The sequence below is a fragment of the Aulostomus chinensis genome, chromosome 18 (assembly GCF_037954235.1).
Source record: "Aulostomus chinensis isolate RoL2024-O1b breed Wild chromosome 18, RoL_Achi_v1.0, whole genome shotgun sequence".
NCBI classification, from domain to species: Eukaryota; Metazoa; Chordata; class Actinopteri; order Syngnathiformes; family Aulostomidae; genus Aulostomus; species Aulostomus chinensis.
This window is the reverse complement of record NC_141337.1, coordinates 25772251-25790640: the sequence shown is the minus strand read 5'-3', so window position 1 is coordinate 25790640 and position 18390 is coordinate 25772251.

Genomic DNA, 18390 nt, shown 5'->3' with positions numbered 1-18390 from the left:
TTTGTTCAAAGTGAGTTTTCAGTCAAGTTTCAACCTGAAAGCATAGAAAGATGCATAAACTTGAAGTTACAGCTTGATTTCAGTGAGTTTTCATCAAAATACAGGAGTTCTGCATGAAGTGTTCTTTTTGGCCTTCTCTCGCTGAGAAAACACTATTTGTGACCTGTGATACAAAAATGCCATAACTTTTGTTCAAAGTGAGTTTTCAGTCAAGTTTCAACCTGAAAGCATAGAAAGATGCATAAACTTGAAGTTACAGCTTGATTTCAGTGAGTTTTCATCAAAATACAGGAGTTCTGCATGAAGTGTTCATTTTGGCCTTCTCTCGCTGAGAAAACACTATTTGTGACCTGTGATACAAAAATGCCATAACTTTTGTTCAAAGTGAGTTTTCAGTCAAGTTTCAACCTGAAAGCATAGAAAGATGCATAAACTTGAAGTTACAGCTTGATTTCAGTGAGTTTTCATCAAAATACAGGAGTTCTGCATGAAGTGTTCATTTTGGCCTTCTCTCGCTGAGAAAACACTATTTTCGACCTGTGATACAAAAATGCCATAACTTTTGTTCAAAGTGAGTTTTCAGTCAAGTTTCAACCTGAAAGCATAGAAAGATGCATAAACTTGAAGTTACAGCTTGATTTCAGTGAGTTTTCATCAAAATACAGGAGTTCTGCATGAAGTGTTCATTTTGGCCTTCTCTCGCTGAGAAAACACTATTTGTGACCTGTGATACAAAAATGCCATAACTTTCTTTCAAAGTGAGTTTTCAGTCAAGTTTCAACCTGAAAGCATAGAAAGATGCATAAACTTGAAGTTACAGCTTGATTTCAGTGAGTTTTCATCAAAATACAGGAGTTCTGCATGAAGTGTTCATTTTGGCCTTCTCTCGCTGAGAAAACGCTATTTGTGACCTGTGATACAAAAATGCCATAACTTTTGTTCAAAGTGAGTTTTCAGTCAAGTTTCAACCTGAAAGCATAGAAAGATGCATAAACTTGAAGTTACAGCTTGATTTCAGTGAGTTTTCATCAAAATACAGGAGTTCTGCATGAAGTGTTCATTTTGGCCTTCTCTCGCTCAGAAAACACTATTTGTGACCTGTGATACAAAAATGCCATAACTTTTGTTCAAAGTGAGTTTTCAGTCAAGTTTCAACCTGAAAGCATAGAAAGATGCATAAACTTGAAGTTATAGCTTGATTTCAGTGAGTTTTCATCAAAATACAGGAGTTCTGCATGAAGTGTTCATTTTGGCCTTCTCTCGCTGAGAAAACACTATTTGTGACCTGTGATACAAAAATGCCATAACTTTTGTTCAAAGTGAGTTTTCAGTCAAGTTTCAACCTGAAAGCATAGAAAGATGCATAAACTTGAAGTTACAGCTTGATTTCAGTGAGTTTTCATCAAAATACAGGAGTTCGGCATGAAGTGTTCATTTTGGCCTTCTCTCGCTGAGAAAACACTATTTGTGACCTGTGATACAAAAATGCCATAACTTTTGTTCAAAGTGAGTTTTCAGTCAAGTTTCAACCTGAAAGCATAGAAAGATGCATAAACTTGAAGTTACAGCTTGATTTCAGTGAGTTTTCATCAAAATACAGGAGTTCTGCATGAAGTGTTCATTTTGGCCTTCTCTCGCTGAGAAAACACTATTTGTGACCTGTGATACAAAAATGCCATAACTTTTGTTCAAAGCGAGTTTTCAGTCAAGTTTCAACCTGAAAACATAGAAAGATGCATAAACTTGAAGTTACAGCTTGATTTCAGTGAGTTTTCATCAAAATACAGGAGTTCTGCATGAAGTGTTCATTTTGGCCTTCTCTCGCTGTGAAAACGCTATTTGTAACCTGTGACACAAAACAGCCATAACTTTTGTTCAAAGTGAGCTTTCAGTCAAGTTTCAACCTGAAAGCATAGAAAGATGCATAAACTTGAAGTTACAGCTTGATTTCAGTGAGTTTTCATCAAAATACAGGAGTTCTGCATGAAGTGTTCATTTTGGCCTTCTCTCGCTGAGAAAACACTATTTGTGACCTGTGATACAAAAATGCCATAACTTTTGTTGAAAGTGAGTTTTCAGTCAAGTTTCAACCTGAAAGCACAGAAAGATGCATAAACTTGAAGTTACAGCTTGATTTCAGTGAGTTTTCATCAAAATACAGGAGTTCTGCATGAAGTGTTCATTTTGGCTTTCTCTCGCTGAGAAAACACTATTTGTGACCTGTGATACAAAAATGCCATAACTTTTGTTCAAAGTGAGTTTTCAGTCAAGTTTCAACCTGAAAGCATAGAAAGATGCATAAACTTGAAGTTACAGCTTGATTTCAGTGAGTTTTCATCAAAATACAGGAGTTCTGCATGAAGTGTTCATTTTGGCCTTCTCTCGCTGAGAAAACACTATTTGTGACCTGTGATACAAAAATGCCATAACTTTTGTTCAAAGTGAGTTTTCAGTCAAGTTTCAACCTGAAAGCATAGAAAGATGCATAAACTTGAAGTTACAGCTTGATTTCAGTGAGTTTTCATCAAAATACAGGAGTTCTGCATGAAGTGTTCTTTTTGGCCTTCTCTCGCTGAGAAAACACTATTTGTGACCTGTGATACAAAAATGCCATAACTTTTGTTCAAAGTGAGTTTTCAGTCAAGTTTCAACCTGAAAGCATAGAAAGATGCATAAACTTGAAGTTACAGCTTGATTTCAGTGAGTTTTCATCAAAATACAGGAGTTCTGCATGAAGTGTTCATTTTGGCCTTCTCTCGCTGAGAAAACACTATTTGTGACCTGTGATACAAAAATGCCATAACTTTTGTTCAAAGTGAGTTTTCAGTCAAGTTTCAACCTGAAAGCATAGAAAGATGCATAAACTTGAAGTTACAGCTTGATTTCAGTGAGTTTTCATCAAAATACAGGAGTTCTGCATGAAGTGTTCATTTTGGCCTTCTCTCGCTGAGAAAACACTATTTTCGACCTGTGATACAAAAATGCCATAACTTTTGTTCAAAGTGAGTTTTCAGTCAAGTTTCAACCTGAAAGCATAGAAAGATGCATAAACTTGAAGTTACAGCTTGATTTCAGTGAGTTTTCATCAAAATACAGGAGTTCTGCATGAAGTGTTCATTTTGGCCTTCTCTCGCTGAGAAAACACTATTTGTGACCTGTGATACAAAAATGCCATAACTTTCTTTCAAAGTGAGTTTTCAGTCAAGTTTCAACCTGAAAGCATAGAAAGATGCATAAACTTGAAGTTACAGCTTGATTTCAGTGAGTTTTCATCAAAATACAGGAGTTCTGCATGAAGTGTTCATTTTGGCCTTCTCTCGCTGAGAAAACGCTATTTGTGACCTGTGATACAAAAATGCCATAACTTTTGTTCAAAGTGAGTTTTCAGTCAAGTTTCAACCTGAAAGCATAGAAAGATGCATAAACTTGAAGTTACAGCTTGATTTCAGTGAGTTTTCATCAAAATACAGGAGTTCTGCATGAAGTGTTCATTTTGGCCTTCTCTCGCTGAGAAAACACTATTTGTGACCTGTGATACAAAAATGCCATAACTTTTTTTCAAAGTGAGTTTTCAGTCAAGTTTCAACCTGAAAGCATAGAAAGATGCATAAACTAGAAGTTACAGCTTGATTTCAGTGAGTTTTCATCAAAATACAGGAGTTCTGCATGAAGTGTTCATTTTGGCCTTCTCTCGCTGAGAAAACACTATTTTCAACCTGTGATACAAAAATGCCATAACTTTTGTTCAAAGTGAGTTTTCAGTCAAGTTTCAACCTGAAAGCATAGAAAGATGCATAAACTTGAAGTTACAGCTTGATTTCAGTGAGTTTTCATCAAAATACAGGAGTTCTGCATGAAGTGTTCATTTTGGCCTTCTCTCGCTGAGAAAACACTATTTGTGACCTGTGATACAAAAATGCCATAACTTTCTTTCAAAGTGAGTTTTCAGTCAAGTTTCAACCTGAAAGCATAGAAAGATGCATAAACTTGAAGTTACAGCTTGATTTCAGTGAGTTTTCATCAAAATACAGGAGTTCTGCATGAAGTGTTCATTTTGGCCTTCTCTCGCTGAGAAAACGCTATTTGTGACCTGTGATACAAAAATGCCATAACTTTTGTTCAAAGTGAGTTTTCAGTCAAGTTTCAACCTGAAAGCATAGAAAGATGCATAAACTTGAAGTTACAGCTTGATTTCAGTGAGTTTTCATCAAAATACAGGAGTTCTGCATGAAGTGTTCATTTTGGCCTTCTCTCGCTGAGAAAACACTATTTGTGACCTGTGATACAAAAATTCCATAACTTTTGTTCAAAGTGAGTTTTCAGTCAAGTTTCAACCTGAAAGCATAGAAAGATGCATAAACTTGAAGTTACAGCTTGATTTCAGTGAGTTTTCATCAAAATACAGGAGTTCTGCATGAAGTGTTCATTTTGGCCTTCTCTCGCTGAGAAAACGCTATTTGTGACCTGCGACAAAGAACAGCCATAACTTTTGTTCAAAGTGAGTTTTCAGTCAAGTTTCAACCTGAAAGCATAGAAAGATGCATAAACTTGAAGTTACAGCTTGATTTCAGTGAGTTTTCATCAAAATACAGGAGTTCTGCATGAAGTGTTCATTTTGGCCTTCTCTCGCTGAGAAAACACTATTTGTGACCTGTGATACAAAAATGCCATAACTTTTGTTCAAAGTGAGTTTTCTGTCAAGTTTCAACCTGAAAGCATAGAAAGATGCATAAACTTGAAGTTACAGCTTGATTTCAGTGAGTTTTCATCAAAATACAGGAGTTCTTCATGAAGTGTTCATTTTGGCCTTCTCTCGCTGAGAAAACACTATTTGTGACCTGTGATACAAAAATGCCATAACTTTTGTTCAAAGTGAGTTTTCAGTCAAGTTTCAACCTGAAAGCATAGAAAGATGCATAAACTTGAAGTTACAGCTTGATTTCAGTGAGTTTTCATCAAAATACAGGAGTTCTGCATGAAGTGTTCATTTTGGCCTTCTCTCCCTGAGAAAACGCTATTTGTGACCTGCGACACAGAACAGCCATAACTTTTGTTCAAAGTGAGTTTTAAGTCAAGTTTCAACCTGAAAGCATAGAAAGATGCATAAACTTGAAGTTACAGCTTGATTTCAGTGAGTTTTCATCAAAATACAGGAGTTCTGCATGAAGTGTTCATTTTGGCCTTCTCTCGCTGAGAAAACACTATTTGTGACCTGTGATACAAAAATGCCATAACTTTTGTTCAAAGTGAGTTTTCAGTCAAGTTTCAACCTGAAAACATAGAAAGATGCATAAACTTGAAGTTAAAGCTTGATTTCAGTGAGTTTTCATCAAAATACAGGAGTTCTGCATGAAGTGTTCATTTTGGCCTTCTCTCGCTGTGAAAACGCTATTTGTGACCTGTGACACAAAACAGCCATAACTTTTGTTCAAAGTGAGTTTTCAGTCAAGTTTCAACCTGAAAGCATAGAAAGATGCATAAACTTGAAGTTACAGCTTGATTTCAGTGAGTTTTCATCAAAATACAGGAGTTCTGCATGAAGTGTTCATTTTGGCCTTCTCTCGCTGAGAAAACGCTATTTGTGACCTGTGATACAAAAATGCCATAACTTTTGTTCAAAGTGAGTTTTCAGTCAAGTTTCAACCTGAAAGCATAGAAAGATGCATAAACTTGAAGTTACAGCTTGATTTCAGTGAGTTTTCATCAAAATACAGGAGTTCTGCATGAAGTGTTCATTTTGGCCTTCTCTCGCTGAGAAAACACTATTTGTGACCTGTGATACAAAAATGCCATAACTTTTTTTCAAAGTGAGTTTTCAGTCAAGTTTCAACCTGAAAGCATAGAAAGATGCATAAACTAGAAGTTACAGCTTGATTTCAGTGAGTTTTCATCAAAATACAGGAGTTCTGCATGAAGTGTTCATTTTGGCCTTCTCTCGCTGAGAAAACACTATTTTCAACCTGTGATACAAAAATGCCATAACTTTTGTTCAAAGTGAGTTTTCAGTCAAGTTTCAACCTGAAAGCATAGAAAGATGCATAAACTTGAAGTTACAGCTTGATTTCAGTGAGTTTTCATCAAAATACAGGAGTTCTGCATGAAGTGTTCATTTTGGCCTTCTCTCGCTGAGAAAACACTATTTGTGACCTGTGATACAAAAATGCCATAACTTTCTTTCAAAGTGAGTTTTCAGTCAAGTTTCAACCTGAAAGCATAGAAAGATGCATAAACTTGAAGTTACAGCTTGATTTCAGTGAGTTTTCATCAAAATACAGGAGTTCTGCATGAAGTGTTCATTTTGGCCTTCTCTCGCTGAGAAAACGCTATTTGTGACCTGTGATACAAAAATGCCATAACTTTTGTTCAAAGTGAGTTTTCAGTCAAGTTTCAACCTGAAAGCATAGAAAGATGCATAAACTTGAAGTTACAGCTTGATTTCAGTGAGTTTTCATCAAAATACAGGAGTTCTGCATGAAGTGTTCATTTTGGCCTTCTCTCGCTGAGAAAACACTATTTGTGACCTGTGATACAAAAATTCCATAACTTTTGTTCAAAGTGAGTTTTCAGTCAAGTTTCAACCTGAAAGCATAGAAAGATGCATAAACTTGAAGTTACAGCTTGATTTCAGTGAGTTTTCATCAAAATACAGGAGTTCTGCATGAAGTGTTCATTTTGGCCTTCTCTCGCTGAGAAAACGCTATTTGTGACCTGCGACAAAGAACAGCCATAACTTTTGTTCAAAGTGAGTTTTCAGTCAAGTTTCAACCTGAAAGCATAGAAAGATGCATAAACTTGAAGTTACAGCTTGATTTCAGTGAGTTTTCATCAAAATACAGGAGTTCTGCATGAAGTGTTCATTTTGGCCTTCTCTCGCTGAGAAAACACTATTTGTGACCTGTGATACAAAAATGCCATAACTTTTGTTCAAAGTGAGTTTTCTGTCAAGTTTCAACCTGAAAGCATAGAAAGATGCATAAACTTGAAGTTACAGCTTGATTTCAGTGAGTTTTCATCAAAATACAGGAGTTCTTCATGAAGTGTTCATTTTGGCCTTCTCTCGCTGAGAAAACACTATTTGTGACCTGTGATACAAAAATGCCATAACTTTTGTTCAAAGTGAGTTTTCAGTCAAGTTTCAACCTGAAAGCATAGAAAGATGCATAAACTTGAAGTTACAGCTTGATTTCAGTGAGTTTTCATCAAAATACAGGAGTTCTGCATGAAGTGTTCATTTTGGCCTTCTCTCGCTGAGAAAACGCTATTTGTGACCTGCGACACAGAACAGCCATAACTTTTGTTCAAAGTGAGTTTTAAGTCAAGTTTCAACCTGAAAGCATAGAAAGATGCATAAACTTGAAGTTACAGCTTGATTTCAGTGAGTTTTCATCAAAATACAGGAGTTCTGCATGAAGTGTTCATTTTGGCCTTCTCTCGCTGAGAAAACACTATTTGTGACCTGTGATACAAAAATGCCATAACTTTTTTTCAAAGTGAGTTTTCAGTCAAGTTTCAACCTGAAAGCATAGAAAGATGCATAAACTAGAAGTTACAGCTTGATTTCAGTGAGTTTTCATCAAAATACAGGAGTTCTGCATGAAGTGTTCATTTTGGCCTTCTCTCGCTGAGAAAACGCTATTTGTGACCTGTGATACAAAAATGCCATAACTTTTGTTCAAAGTGAGTTTTCAGTCAAGTTTCAACCTGAAAGCATAGAAAGATGCATAAACTTGAAGTTACAGCTTGATTTCAGTGAGTTTTCATCAAAATACAGGAGTTCTGCATGAAGTGTTCATTTTGGCCTTCTCTCGCTGAGAAAACACTATTTGTGACCTGTGATACAAAAATTCCATAACTTTTGTTCAAAGTGAGTTTTCAGTCAAGTTTCAACCTGAAAGCATAGAAAGATGCATAAACTTGAAGTTACAGCTTGATTTCAGTGAGTTTTCATCAAAATACAGGAGTTCTGCATGAAGTGTTCATTTTGGCCTTCTCTCGCTGAGAAAACGCTATTTGTGACCTGCGACAAAGAACAGCCATAACTTTTGTTCAAAGTGAGTTTTCAGTCAAGTTTCAACCTGAAAGCATAGAAAGATGCATAAACTTGAAGTTACAGCTTGATTTCAGTGAGTTTTCATCAAAATACAGGAGTTCTGCATGAAGTGTTCATTTTGGCCTTCTCTCGCTGAGAAAACACTATTTGTGACCTGTGATACAAAAATGCCATAACTTTTGTTCAAAGTGAGTTTTCAGTCAAGTTTCAACCTGAAAGCATAGAAAGATGCATAAACTTGAAGTTACAGCTTGATTTCAGTGAGTTTTCATCAAAATACAGGAGTTCTTCATGAAGTGTTCATTTTGGCCTTCTCTCGCTGAGAAAACACTATTTGTGACCTGTGATACAAAAATGCCATAACTTTTGTTCAAAGCGAGTTTTCAGTCAAGTTTCAACCTGAAAGCATAGAAAGATGCATAAACTTGAAGTTACAGCTTGATTTCAGTGAGTTTTCATCAAAATACAGGAGTTCTGCATGAAGTGTTCATTTTGGCCTTCTCTCGCTGAGAAAACGCTATTTGTGACCTGCGACACAGAACAGCCATAACTTTTGTTCAAAGTGAGTTTTCAGTCAAGTTTCAACCTGAAAGCATAGAAAGATGCATAAACTTGAAGTTACAGCTTGATTTCAGTGAGTTTTCATCAAAATACAGGAGTTCTGCATGAAGTGTTCATTTTGGCCTTCTCTCGCTGAGAAAACACTATTTGTGACCTGTGATACAAAAATGCCATAACTTTTGTTCAAAGTGAGTTTTCAGTCAAGTTTCAACCTGAAAACATAGAAAGATGCATAAACTTGAAGTTAAAGCTTGATTTCAGTGAGTTTTCATCAAAATACAGGAGTTCTGCATGAAGTGTTCATTTTGGCCTTCTCTCGCTGTGAAAACGCTATTTGTGACCTGTGACACAAAACAGCCATAACTTTTGTTCAAAGTGTGTTTTCAGTCAAGTTTCAACCTGAAAGCATAGAAAGATGCATAAACTTGAAGTTACAGCTTGATTTCAGTGAGTTTTCATCAAAATACAGGAGTTCTGCATGAAGTGTTCATTTTGGCCTTCTCTCGCTGAGAAAACACTATTTGTGACCTGTGATACAAAAATGCCATAACTTTTGTTCAAAGTGAGTTTTCAGTCAAGTTTCAACCTGAAAGCATAGAAAGATGCATAAACTTGAAGTTACAGCTTGATTTCAGTGAGTTTTCATCAAAATACAGGAGTTCTGCATGAAGTGTTCATTTTGGCCTTCTCTCGCTGAGAAAACGCTATTTGTGACCTGCGACACAGAACAGCCATAACTTTTGTTCAAAGTGAGTTTTCAGTCAAGTTTCAACCTGAAAGCATAGAAAGATGCATAAACTTGAAGTTACAGCTTGATTTCAGTGAGTTTTCATCAAAATACAGGAGTTCTGCATGAAGTGTTCATTTTGGCCTTCTCTCGCTGAGAAAACACTATTTGTGACCTGTGATACAAAAATGCCATAACTTTTGTTCAAAGTGAGTTTTCAGTCAAGTTTCAACCTGAAAACATAGAAAGATGCATAAACTTGAAGTTAAAGCTTGATTTCAGTGAGTTTTCATCAAAATACAGGAGTTCTGCATGAAGTGTTCATTTTGGCCTTCTCTCGCTGTGAAAACGCTATTTGTGACCTGTGACACAAAACAGCCATAACTTTTGTTCAAAGTGAGTTTTCAGTCAAGTTTCAACCTGAAAGCATAGAAAGATGCATAAACTTGAAGTTACAGCTTGATTTCAGTGAGTTTTCATCAAAATACAGGAGTTCTGCATGAAGTGTTCATTTTGGCCTTCTCTCGCTGAGAAAACACTATTTGTGACCTGTGATACAAAAATGCCATAACTTTTGTTCAAAGTGAGTTTTCAGTCAAGTTTCAACCTGAAAGCATAGAAAGATGCATAAACTTGAAGTTACAGCTTGATTTCAGTGAGTTTTCATCAAAATACAGGAGTTCTGCATGAAGTGTTCATTTTGGCCTTCTCTCGCTGAGAAAACACTATTTGTGACCTGTGATACAAAAATGCCATAACTTTTTTTCAAAGTGAGTTTTCAGTCAAGTTTCAACCTGAAAGCATAGAAAGATGCATAAACTAGAAGTTACAGCTTGATTTCAGTGAGTTTTCATCAAAATACAGGAGTTCTGCATGAAGTGTTCATTTTGGCCTTCTCTCGCTGAGAAAACGCTATTTGTGACCTGTGATACAAAAATGCCATAACTTTTGTTCAAAGTGAGTTTTCAGTCAAGTTTCAACCTGAAAGCATAGAAAGATGCATAAACTTGAAGTTACAGCTTGATTTCAGTGAGTTTTCATCAAAATACAGGAGTTCTGCATGAAGTGTTCATTTTGGCCTTCTCTCGCTGAGAAAACACTATTTGTGACCTGTGATACAAAAATTCCATAACTTTTGTTCAAAGTGAGTTTTCAGTCAAGTTTCAACCTGAAAGCATAGAAAGATGCATAAACTTGAAGTTACAGCTTGATTTCAGTGAGTTTTCATCAAAATACAGGAGTTCTGCATGAAGTGTTCATTTTGGCCTTCTCTCGCTGAGAAAACGCTATTTGTGACCTGCGACAAAGAACAGCCATAACTTTTGTTCAAAGTGAGTTTTCAGTCAAGTTTCAACCTGAAAGCATAGAAAGATGCATAAACTTGAAGTTACAGCTTGATTTCAGTGAGTTTTCATCAAAATACAGGAGTTCTGCATGAAGTGTTCATTTTGGCCTTCTCTCGCTGAGAAAACACTATTTGTGACCTGTGATACAAAAATGCCATAACTTTTGTTCAAAGTGAGTTTTCAGTCAAGTTTCAACCTGAAAGCATAGAAAGATGCATAAACTTGAAGTTACAGCTTGATTTCAGTGAGTTTTCATCAAAATACAGGAGTTCTTCATGAAGTGTTCATTTTGGCCTTCTCTCGCTGAGAAAACACTATTTGTGACCTGTGATACAAAAATGCCATAACTTTTGTTCAAAGTGAGTTTTCAGTCAAGTTTCAACCTGAAAGCATAGAAAGATGCATAAACTTGAAGTTACAGCTTGATTTCAGTGAGTTTTCATCAAAATACAGGAGTTCTGCATGAAGTGTTCATTTTGGCCTTCTCTCGCTGAGAAAACGCTATTTGTGACCTGCGACACAGAACAGCCATAACTTTTGTTCAAAGTGAGTTTTCAGTCAAGTTTCAACCTGAAAGCATAGAAAGATGCATAAACTTGAAGTTACAGCTTGATTTCAGTGAGTTTTCATCAAAATACAGGAGTTCTGCATGAAGTGTTCATTTTGGCCTTCTCTCGCTGAGAAAACACTATTTGTGACCTGTGATACAAAAATGCCATAACTTTTGTTCAAAGTGAGTTTTCAGTCAAGTTTCAACCTGAAAACATAGAAAGATGCATAAACTTGAAGTTAAAGCTTGATTTCAGTGAGTTTTCATCAAAATACAGGAGTTCTGCATGAAGTGTTCATTTTGGCCTTCTCTCGCTGTGAAAACGCTATTTGTGACCTGTGACACAAAACAGCCATAACTTTTGTTCAAAGTGTGTTTTCAGTCAAGTTTCAACCTGAAAGCATAGAAAGATGCATAAACTTGAAGTTACAGCTTGATTTCAGTGAGTTTTCATCAAAATACAGGAGTTCTGCATGAAGTGTTCATTTTGGCCTTCTCTCGCTGAGAAAACACTATTTGTGACCTGTGATACAAAAATGCCATAACTTTTGTTCAAAGTGAGTTTTCAGTCAAGTTTCAACCTGAAAGCATAGAAAGATGCATAAACTTGAAGTTACAGCTTGATTTCAGTGAGTTTTCATCAAAATACAGGAGTTCTGCATGAAGTGTTCATTTTGGCCTTCTCTCGCTGAGAAAACACTATTTGTGACCTGTGATACAGAAATGCCATAACTTTTGTTCAAAGTGAGTTTTCAGTCAAATTTCAACCTGAAAGCATAGAAAGATGCATAAACTTGAAGTTACAGCTTGATTTCAGTGAGTTTTCATCAAAATACAGGAGTTCTGCATGAAGTGTTCATTTTGGCCTTCTCTCGCTGAGAAAACGCTATTTGTGACCTGCGACACAGAACAGCCATAACTTTTGTTCAAAGTGAGTTTTCAGTCAAGTTTCAACCTGAAAGCATAGAAAGATGCATAAACTTGAAGTTACAGCTTGATTTCAGTGAGTTTTCATCAAAATACAGGAGTTCTGCATGAAGTGTTCATTTTGGCCTTCTCTCGCTGAGAAAACACTATTTGTGACCTGTGATACAAAAATGCCATAACTTTTGTTCAAAGTGAGTTTTCAGTCAAGTTTCAACCTGAAAGCATAGAAAGATGCATAAACTTGAAGTTACAGCTTGATTTCAGTGAGTTTTCATCAAAATACAGGAGTTCTGCATGAAGTGTTCATTTTGGCCTTCTCTCGCTGAGAAAACACTATTTGTGACCTGTGATACAAAAATGCCATAACTTTTGTTCAAAGTGAGTTTTCAGTCAAGTTTCAACCTGAAAGCATAGAAAGATGCATAAACTTGAAGTTACAGCTTGATTTCAGTGAGTTTTCATCAAAATACAGGAGTTCTGCATGAAGTGTTCATTTTGGCCTTCTCTCACTGAGAAAACACTCTTTGTGACCTGTGATACAAAAATGCCATAACTTTTGTTCAAAGTGAGTTTTCAGTCAAGTTTCAACCTGAAAGCATTGAATGATGCATAAACTTGAAGTTACAGCTTGATTTCAGTGAATTTTCATCAAAATACAGGAGTTCTGCATGAAGTGTTCATTTTGGCCTTCTCTCGCTGAGAAAACACTATTTGTGACCTGTGATACAAAAATGCCATAACTTTTGTTCAAAGTGAGTTTTCAGTCAAGTTTCAACCTGAAAGCATGGAAAGATGCATAAACTTGAAGTTACAGCTTGATTTCAGTGAGTTTTCATCAAAATACAGGAGTTCTGCATGAAGTGTTCATTTTGGCCTTCTCTCGCTGAGAAAACACGATTTGTGACCTGTGATACAAAAATGCCATAACTTTTCTTCAAAGTGAGTTTTCAGTCAAGTTTCAACCTGAAAGCATAGAAAGATGCATAAACTTGAAGTTACAGCTTGATTTCAGTGAGTTTTCATCAAAATACAGGAGTTCTGCATGAAGTGTTCATTTTGGCCTTCTCTCGCTGAGAAAACGCTATTTGTGACCTGTGATACAAAAATGCCATAACTTTTGTTCAAAGTGAGTTTTCAGTCAAGTTTCAACCTGAATGCATAGAAAGATGCATAAACTTGAAGTTACAGCTTGATTTCAGTGAGTTTTCATCAAATACAGGAGTTCTGCATGAAGTGATCATTTTGGCATTCTCTCGCTGAGAAAACGCTATTTGTGACCTGCGACACAGAACAGCCATAACTTTTGTTCAAAGTGAGTTTTCAGTTAAGTTTCAACCTGAAAGCAAAGAAAGATGCATAAACTTGAAGTTACAGCTTGATTTCAGTGAGTTTTCATCAAAATACAGGAGTTCTGCATGAAGTGTTCATTTTGGCCTTCTCTCGCTGAGAAAACACTATTTGTGACCTGTGATACAAAAATGCCATAACTTTTGTTCAAAGTGAGTTTTCAGTTAAGTTTCAACCTGAAAGCATAGAAAGATGCATAAACTTGAAGTTACAGCTTGATTTCAGTGAGTTTTCATCAAAATACAGGAGTTCTGCATGAAGTGTTCATTTTGGCCTTCTCTCGCTGAGAAAACACTATTTGTGACCTGTGATACAAAAATGCCATAACTTTTGTTCAAAGTGAGTTTTCAGTCAAGTTTCAACCTGAAAGCATAGAAAGATGCATAAACTTGAAGTTACAGCTTGATTTCAGTGAGTTTTCATCAAAATACAGGAGTTCTGCATGAAGTGTTCATTTTGGCCTTCTCTCACTGAGAAAACACTATTTGTGACCTGTGATACAAAAATGCCATAACTTTTGTTCAAAGTGAGTTTTCAGTCAAGTTTCAACCTGAAAGCATAGAAAGATGCATAAACTTGAAGTTACAGCTTGATTTTAGTGAGTTTTCATCAAAATACAGGAGTTCTGCATGAAGTGTTAATTTTGGCCTTCTCTCGCGGAGAAAAAACTATTTGTGACCTGTGATACAAAAATGCCATAACTTTTGTTCAAAGTGAGTTTTCAGTCAAGTTTCAACCTGAAAGCATAGAAAGATGCATAAACTTGAAGTTACAGCTTGATTTCAGTGAGTTTTCATCAAAATACAGGAGTTCTGCATGAAGTGTTCATTTTGGCCTTCTCTCGCTGAGAAAACACTATTTGTGACCTGTGATACAAAAATGCCATAACTTTTCTTCAAAGTGAGTTTTCAGTCAAGTTTCAACCTGAAAGCATAGAAAGATGCATAAACTTGAAGTTACAGCTTGATTTCAGTGAGTTTTCATCAAAATACAGGAGTTCTGCATGAAGTGTTCATTTTGGCCTTCTCTCGCTGAGAAAACACGATTTGTGACCTGTGATACAAAAATGCCATAACTTTTCTTCAAAGTGAGTTTTCAGTCAAGTTTCAACCTGAAAGCATAGAAAGATGCATAAACTTGAAGTTACAGCTTGATTTCAGTGAGTTTTCATCAAAATACAGGAGTTCTGCATGAAGTGTTCATTTTGGCCTTCTCTCGCTGAGAAAACGCTATTTGTGACCTGCGAAACAGAACAGCCATAATGTTTGTTCAAAGTGAGTTTTCAGTAAAGTTTCAACCTGAAAGCATAGAAAGATGCATAAACTTGAAGTTACAGCTTGATTTCAGTGAGTTTTCATCAAAATACAGGAGTTCTGCATGAAGTGTTTATTTTGGCCTTCTCTCGCTGAGAAAACGCTAATTGTGACCTGTGATACAAAAATGCCATAACTTTTGTTCAAAGTGAGTTTTCAGTCAAGTTTCAACCTGAATGCGTAGAAAGATGCATAAACTTGAAGTTACAGCTTGATTTCAGTGAGTTTTCATCAAAATACAGGAGTTCTGCATGAAGTGTTCATTTTGGCATTCTCTCGCTGAGAAAACGCTATTTGTGACCTGTGACACAGAACAGCCATAACTTTTGTTCAAAGTGAGTTTTCAGTTAAGTTTCAACCTGAAAGCAAAGAAAGTTGCATAAACTTGAAGTTACAGCTTGATTTCAGTGAGTTTTCATCAAAATACAGGAGTTCTGCATGAAGTGTTCATTTTGGCCTTCTCTCGCTGAGAAAACACTATTTGTGACCTGTGATACAAAAATGCCATAACTTTTGTTCAAAGTGAGTTTTCAGTCAAGTTTCAACCTGAAAGCATAGAAAGATGCATAAACTTGAAGTTACAGCTTGATTTCAGTGAGTTTTCATCAAAATACAGGAGTTCTGCATGAAGTGTTCATTTTGGCCTTCTCTCACTGAGAAAACACTATTTGTGACCTGTGATACAAAAATGCCATAACTTTTGTTCAAAGTGAGTTTTCAGTCAAGTTTCAACCTGAAAGCATAGAAAGATGCATAAACTTGAAGTTACAGCTTGATTTCAGTGAGTTTTCATCAAAATACAGGAGTTCTGCATGAAGTGTTCATTTTGGCCTTCTCTCGCTGAGAAAACACTATTTGTGACCTGTGATACAAAAATGCCATAACTTTTGTTCAAAGTGAGTTTTCAGTCAAGTTTCAACCTGAAAGTATAGAAAGATGCATGAACTTGAAGTTACAGCTTGATTTCAGTGAGTTTTCATCAAAATACAGGAGTTCTGCATGAAGTGTTCATTTTGGCCTTCTCTCACTGAGAAAACACTATTCGTGACCTGTGATACAAAAATGCCATAACTTTTGTTCAAAGTGAGTTTTCAGTCAAGTTTCAACCTGAAAGCATAGAAAGATGCATAAACTTGAAGTTACAGCTTGATTTCAGTGAGTTTTCATCAAAATACAGGAGTTCTGCATGAAGTGTTCATTTTGGCCTTCTCTCGCGGAGAAAAAACTATTTGTGACCTGTGATACAAAAATGCCATAACTTTTGTTCAAAGTGAGTTTTCAGTCAAGTTTCAACCTGAAAGCATAGAAAGATGCATAAACTTGAAGTTACAGCTTGATTTCAGTGAGTTTTCATCAAAATACAGGAGTTCTGCATGAAGTGTTCATTTTGGCCTTCTCTCGCTGAGAAAACACTATTTGTGACCTGTGATACAAAAATGCCATAACTTTTGTTCAAAGTGAGTTTTCAGTCAAGTTTCAACCTGAAAGCATAGAAAGATGCATAAACTTGAAGTTACAGCTTGATTTCAGTGAGTATTCATCAAAATACAGGAGTTCTGCATGAAGTGTTCATTTTGGCCTTCTCTCGCTGAGAAAACACTATTTGTGACCTGTGATACAAAAATGCCATAACTTTTGTTCAAAGTGAGTTTTCAGTCAAGTTTCAACCTGAAAGCATAGAAAGATGCATAAACTTGAAGTTACAGCTTGATTTCAGTGAGTTTTCATCAAAATACAGGAGTTCTGCATGAAGTGTTCATTTTGGCCTTCTCTCGCTGAGAAAACACTATTTGTGACCTGTGATACAAAAATGCCATAACTTTTGTTCAAAGTGAGTTTTCAGTCAAGTTTCAACCTGAAAGCATAGAAAGATGCATAAACTTGAAGTTACAGCTTGATTTCAGTGAGTTTTCATCAAAATACAGGAGTTCTGCATGAAGTGTTCATTTTGGCCTTCTCTCGCTGAGAAAACACTATTTGTGACCTGTGATACAAAATGCCATAACTTTTCTTCAAAGTGAGTTTTCAGTCAAGTTTCAACCTGAAAGCATAGAAAGATGCATAAACTTGAAGTTACAGCTTGATTTCAGTGAGTTTTCATCAAAATAAAGGAGTTCTGCATGAAGTGTTCATTTTGGCCTTCTCTCGCTGAGAAAACACTATTTGTGACCTGTGATACAAAAATGCCATAACTTTTGTTCAAAGTGAGTTTTCAGTCAAGTTTCAACCTGAAAGCATAGAAAGATGCATAAACTTGAAGTTACAGCTTGATTTCAGTGAGTTTTCATCAAAATACAGGAGTTCTGCATGAAGTGTTCATTTTGGCCTTCTCTCGCTGAGGAAACACTATTTGTGACCTGTGATACAAAAATTCCATAACTTTTGTTCAAAGTGAGTTTTCAGTCAAGTTTCAACCTGAAAGCATAGAAAGATGCATAAACTTGAAGTTACAGCTTGATTTCAGTGAGTATTCATCAAAATACAGGAGTTCTGCATGAAGTGTTCATTTTGGCCTTCTCTCGCTGAGAAAACACTATTTGTGACCTGTGATACAAAAATGCCATAACTTTTGTTCAAAGTGAGTTTTCAGTCAAGTTTCAACCTGAAAGCATAGAAAGATGCATAAACTTGAAGTTACAGCTTGATTTCAGTGAGTTTTCATCAAAATACAGGAGTTCTGCATGAAGTGTTCATTTTGGCCTTCTCTCGCTGAGAAAACACTATTTGTGACCTGTGATACAAAAATGCCATAACTTTTCTTCAAAGTGAGTTTTCAGTCAAGTTTCAACCTGAAAGCATAGAAAGATGCATAAACTTGAAGTTACAGCTTGATTTCAGTGAATTTTCATCAAAATACAGGAGTTCTGCATGAAGTGTTCAATTTGGCCTTCTCTCGCTGAGAAAACACTATTCGTGACCTGTGATACAAAAATGCCATAACTTTTCTTCGAAGTGAGTTTTCAGTCAAGTTTCAACCTGAAAGCATAGAAAGATGCATAAACTTGAAGTTACAGCTTGATTTCAGTGAGTTTTCATCAAAATACAGGAGTTCTGCATGAAGTGTTAATTTTGGCCTTCTCTCGCTGAGAAAACACTATTTGTGACCTGTGATACAAAAATGCCATAACTTTTGTTCAAAGTGAGTTTTCAGTCAAGTTTCAACCTGAAAGCATAGAAAGATGCATAAACTTGAAGTTACAGCTTGATTTCAGTGAGTTTTCATCAAAATACAGGAGTTCTGCATGAAGTGTTCATTTTGGCCTTCTCTCGCTGAGGAAACACTATTTGTGACCTGTGATACAAAAATTCCATAACTTTTGTTCAAAGTGAGTTTTCAGTCAAGTTTCAACCTGAAAGCATAGAAAGATGCATAAACTTGAAGTTACAGCTTGATTTCAGTGAGTATTCATCAAAATACAGGAGTTCTGCATGAAGTGTTCATTTTGGCCTTCTCTCGCTGAGAAAACACTATTTGTGACCTGTGATACAAAAATGCCATAACTTTTGTTCAAAGTGAGTTTTCAGTCAAGTTTCAACCTGAAAGCATAGAAAGATGCATAAACTTGAAG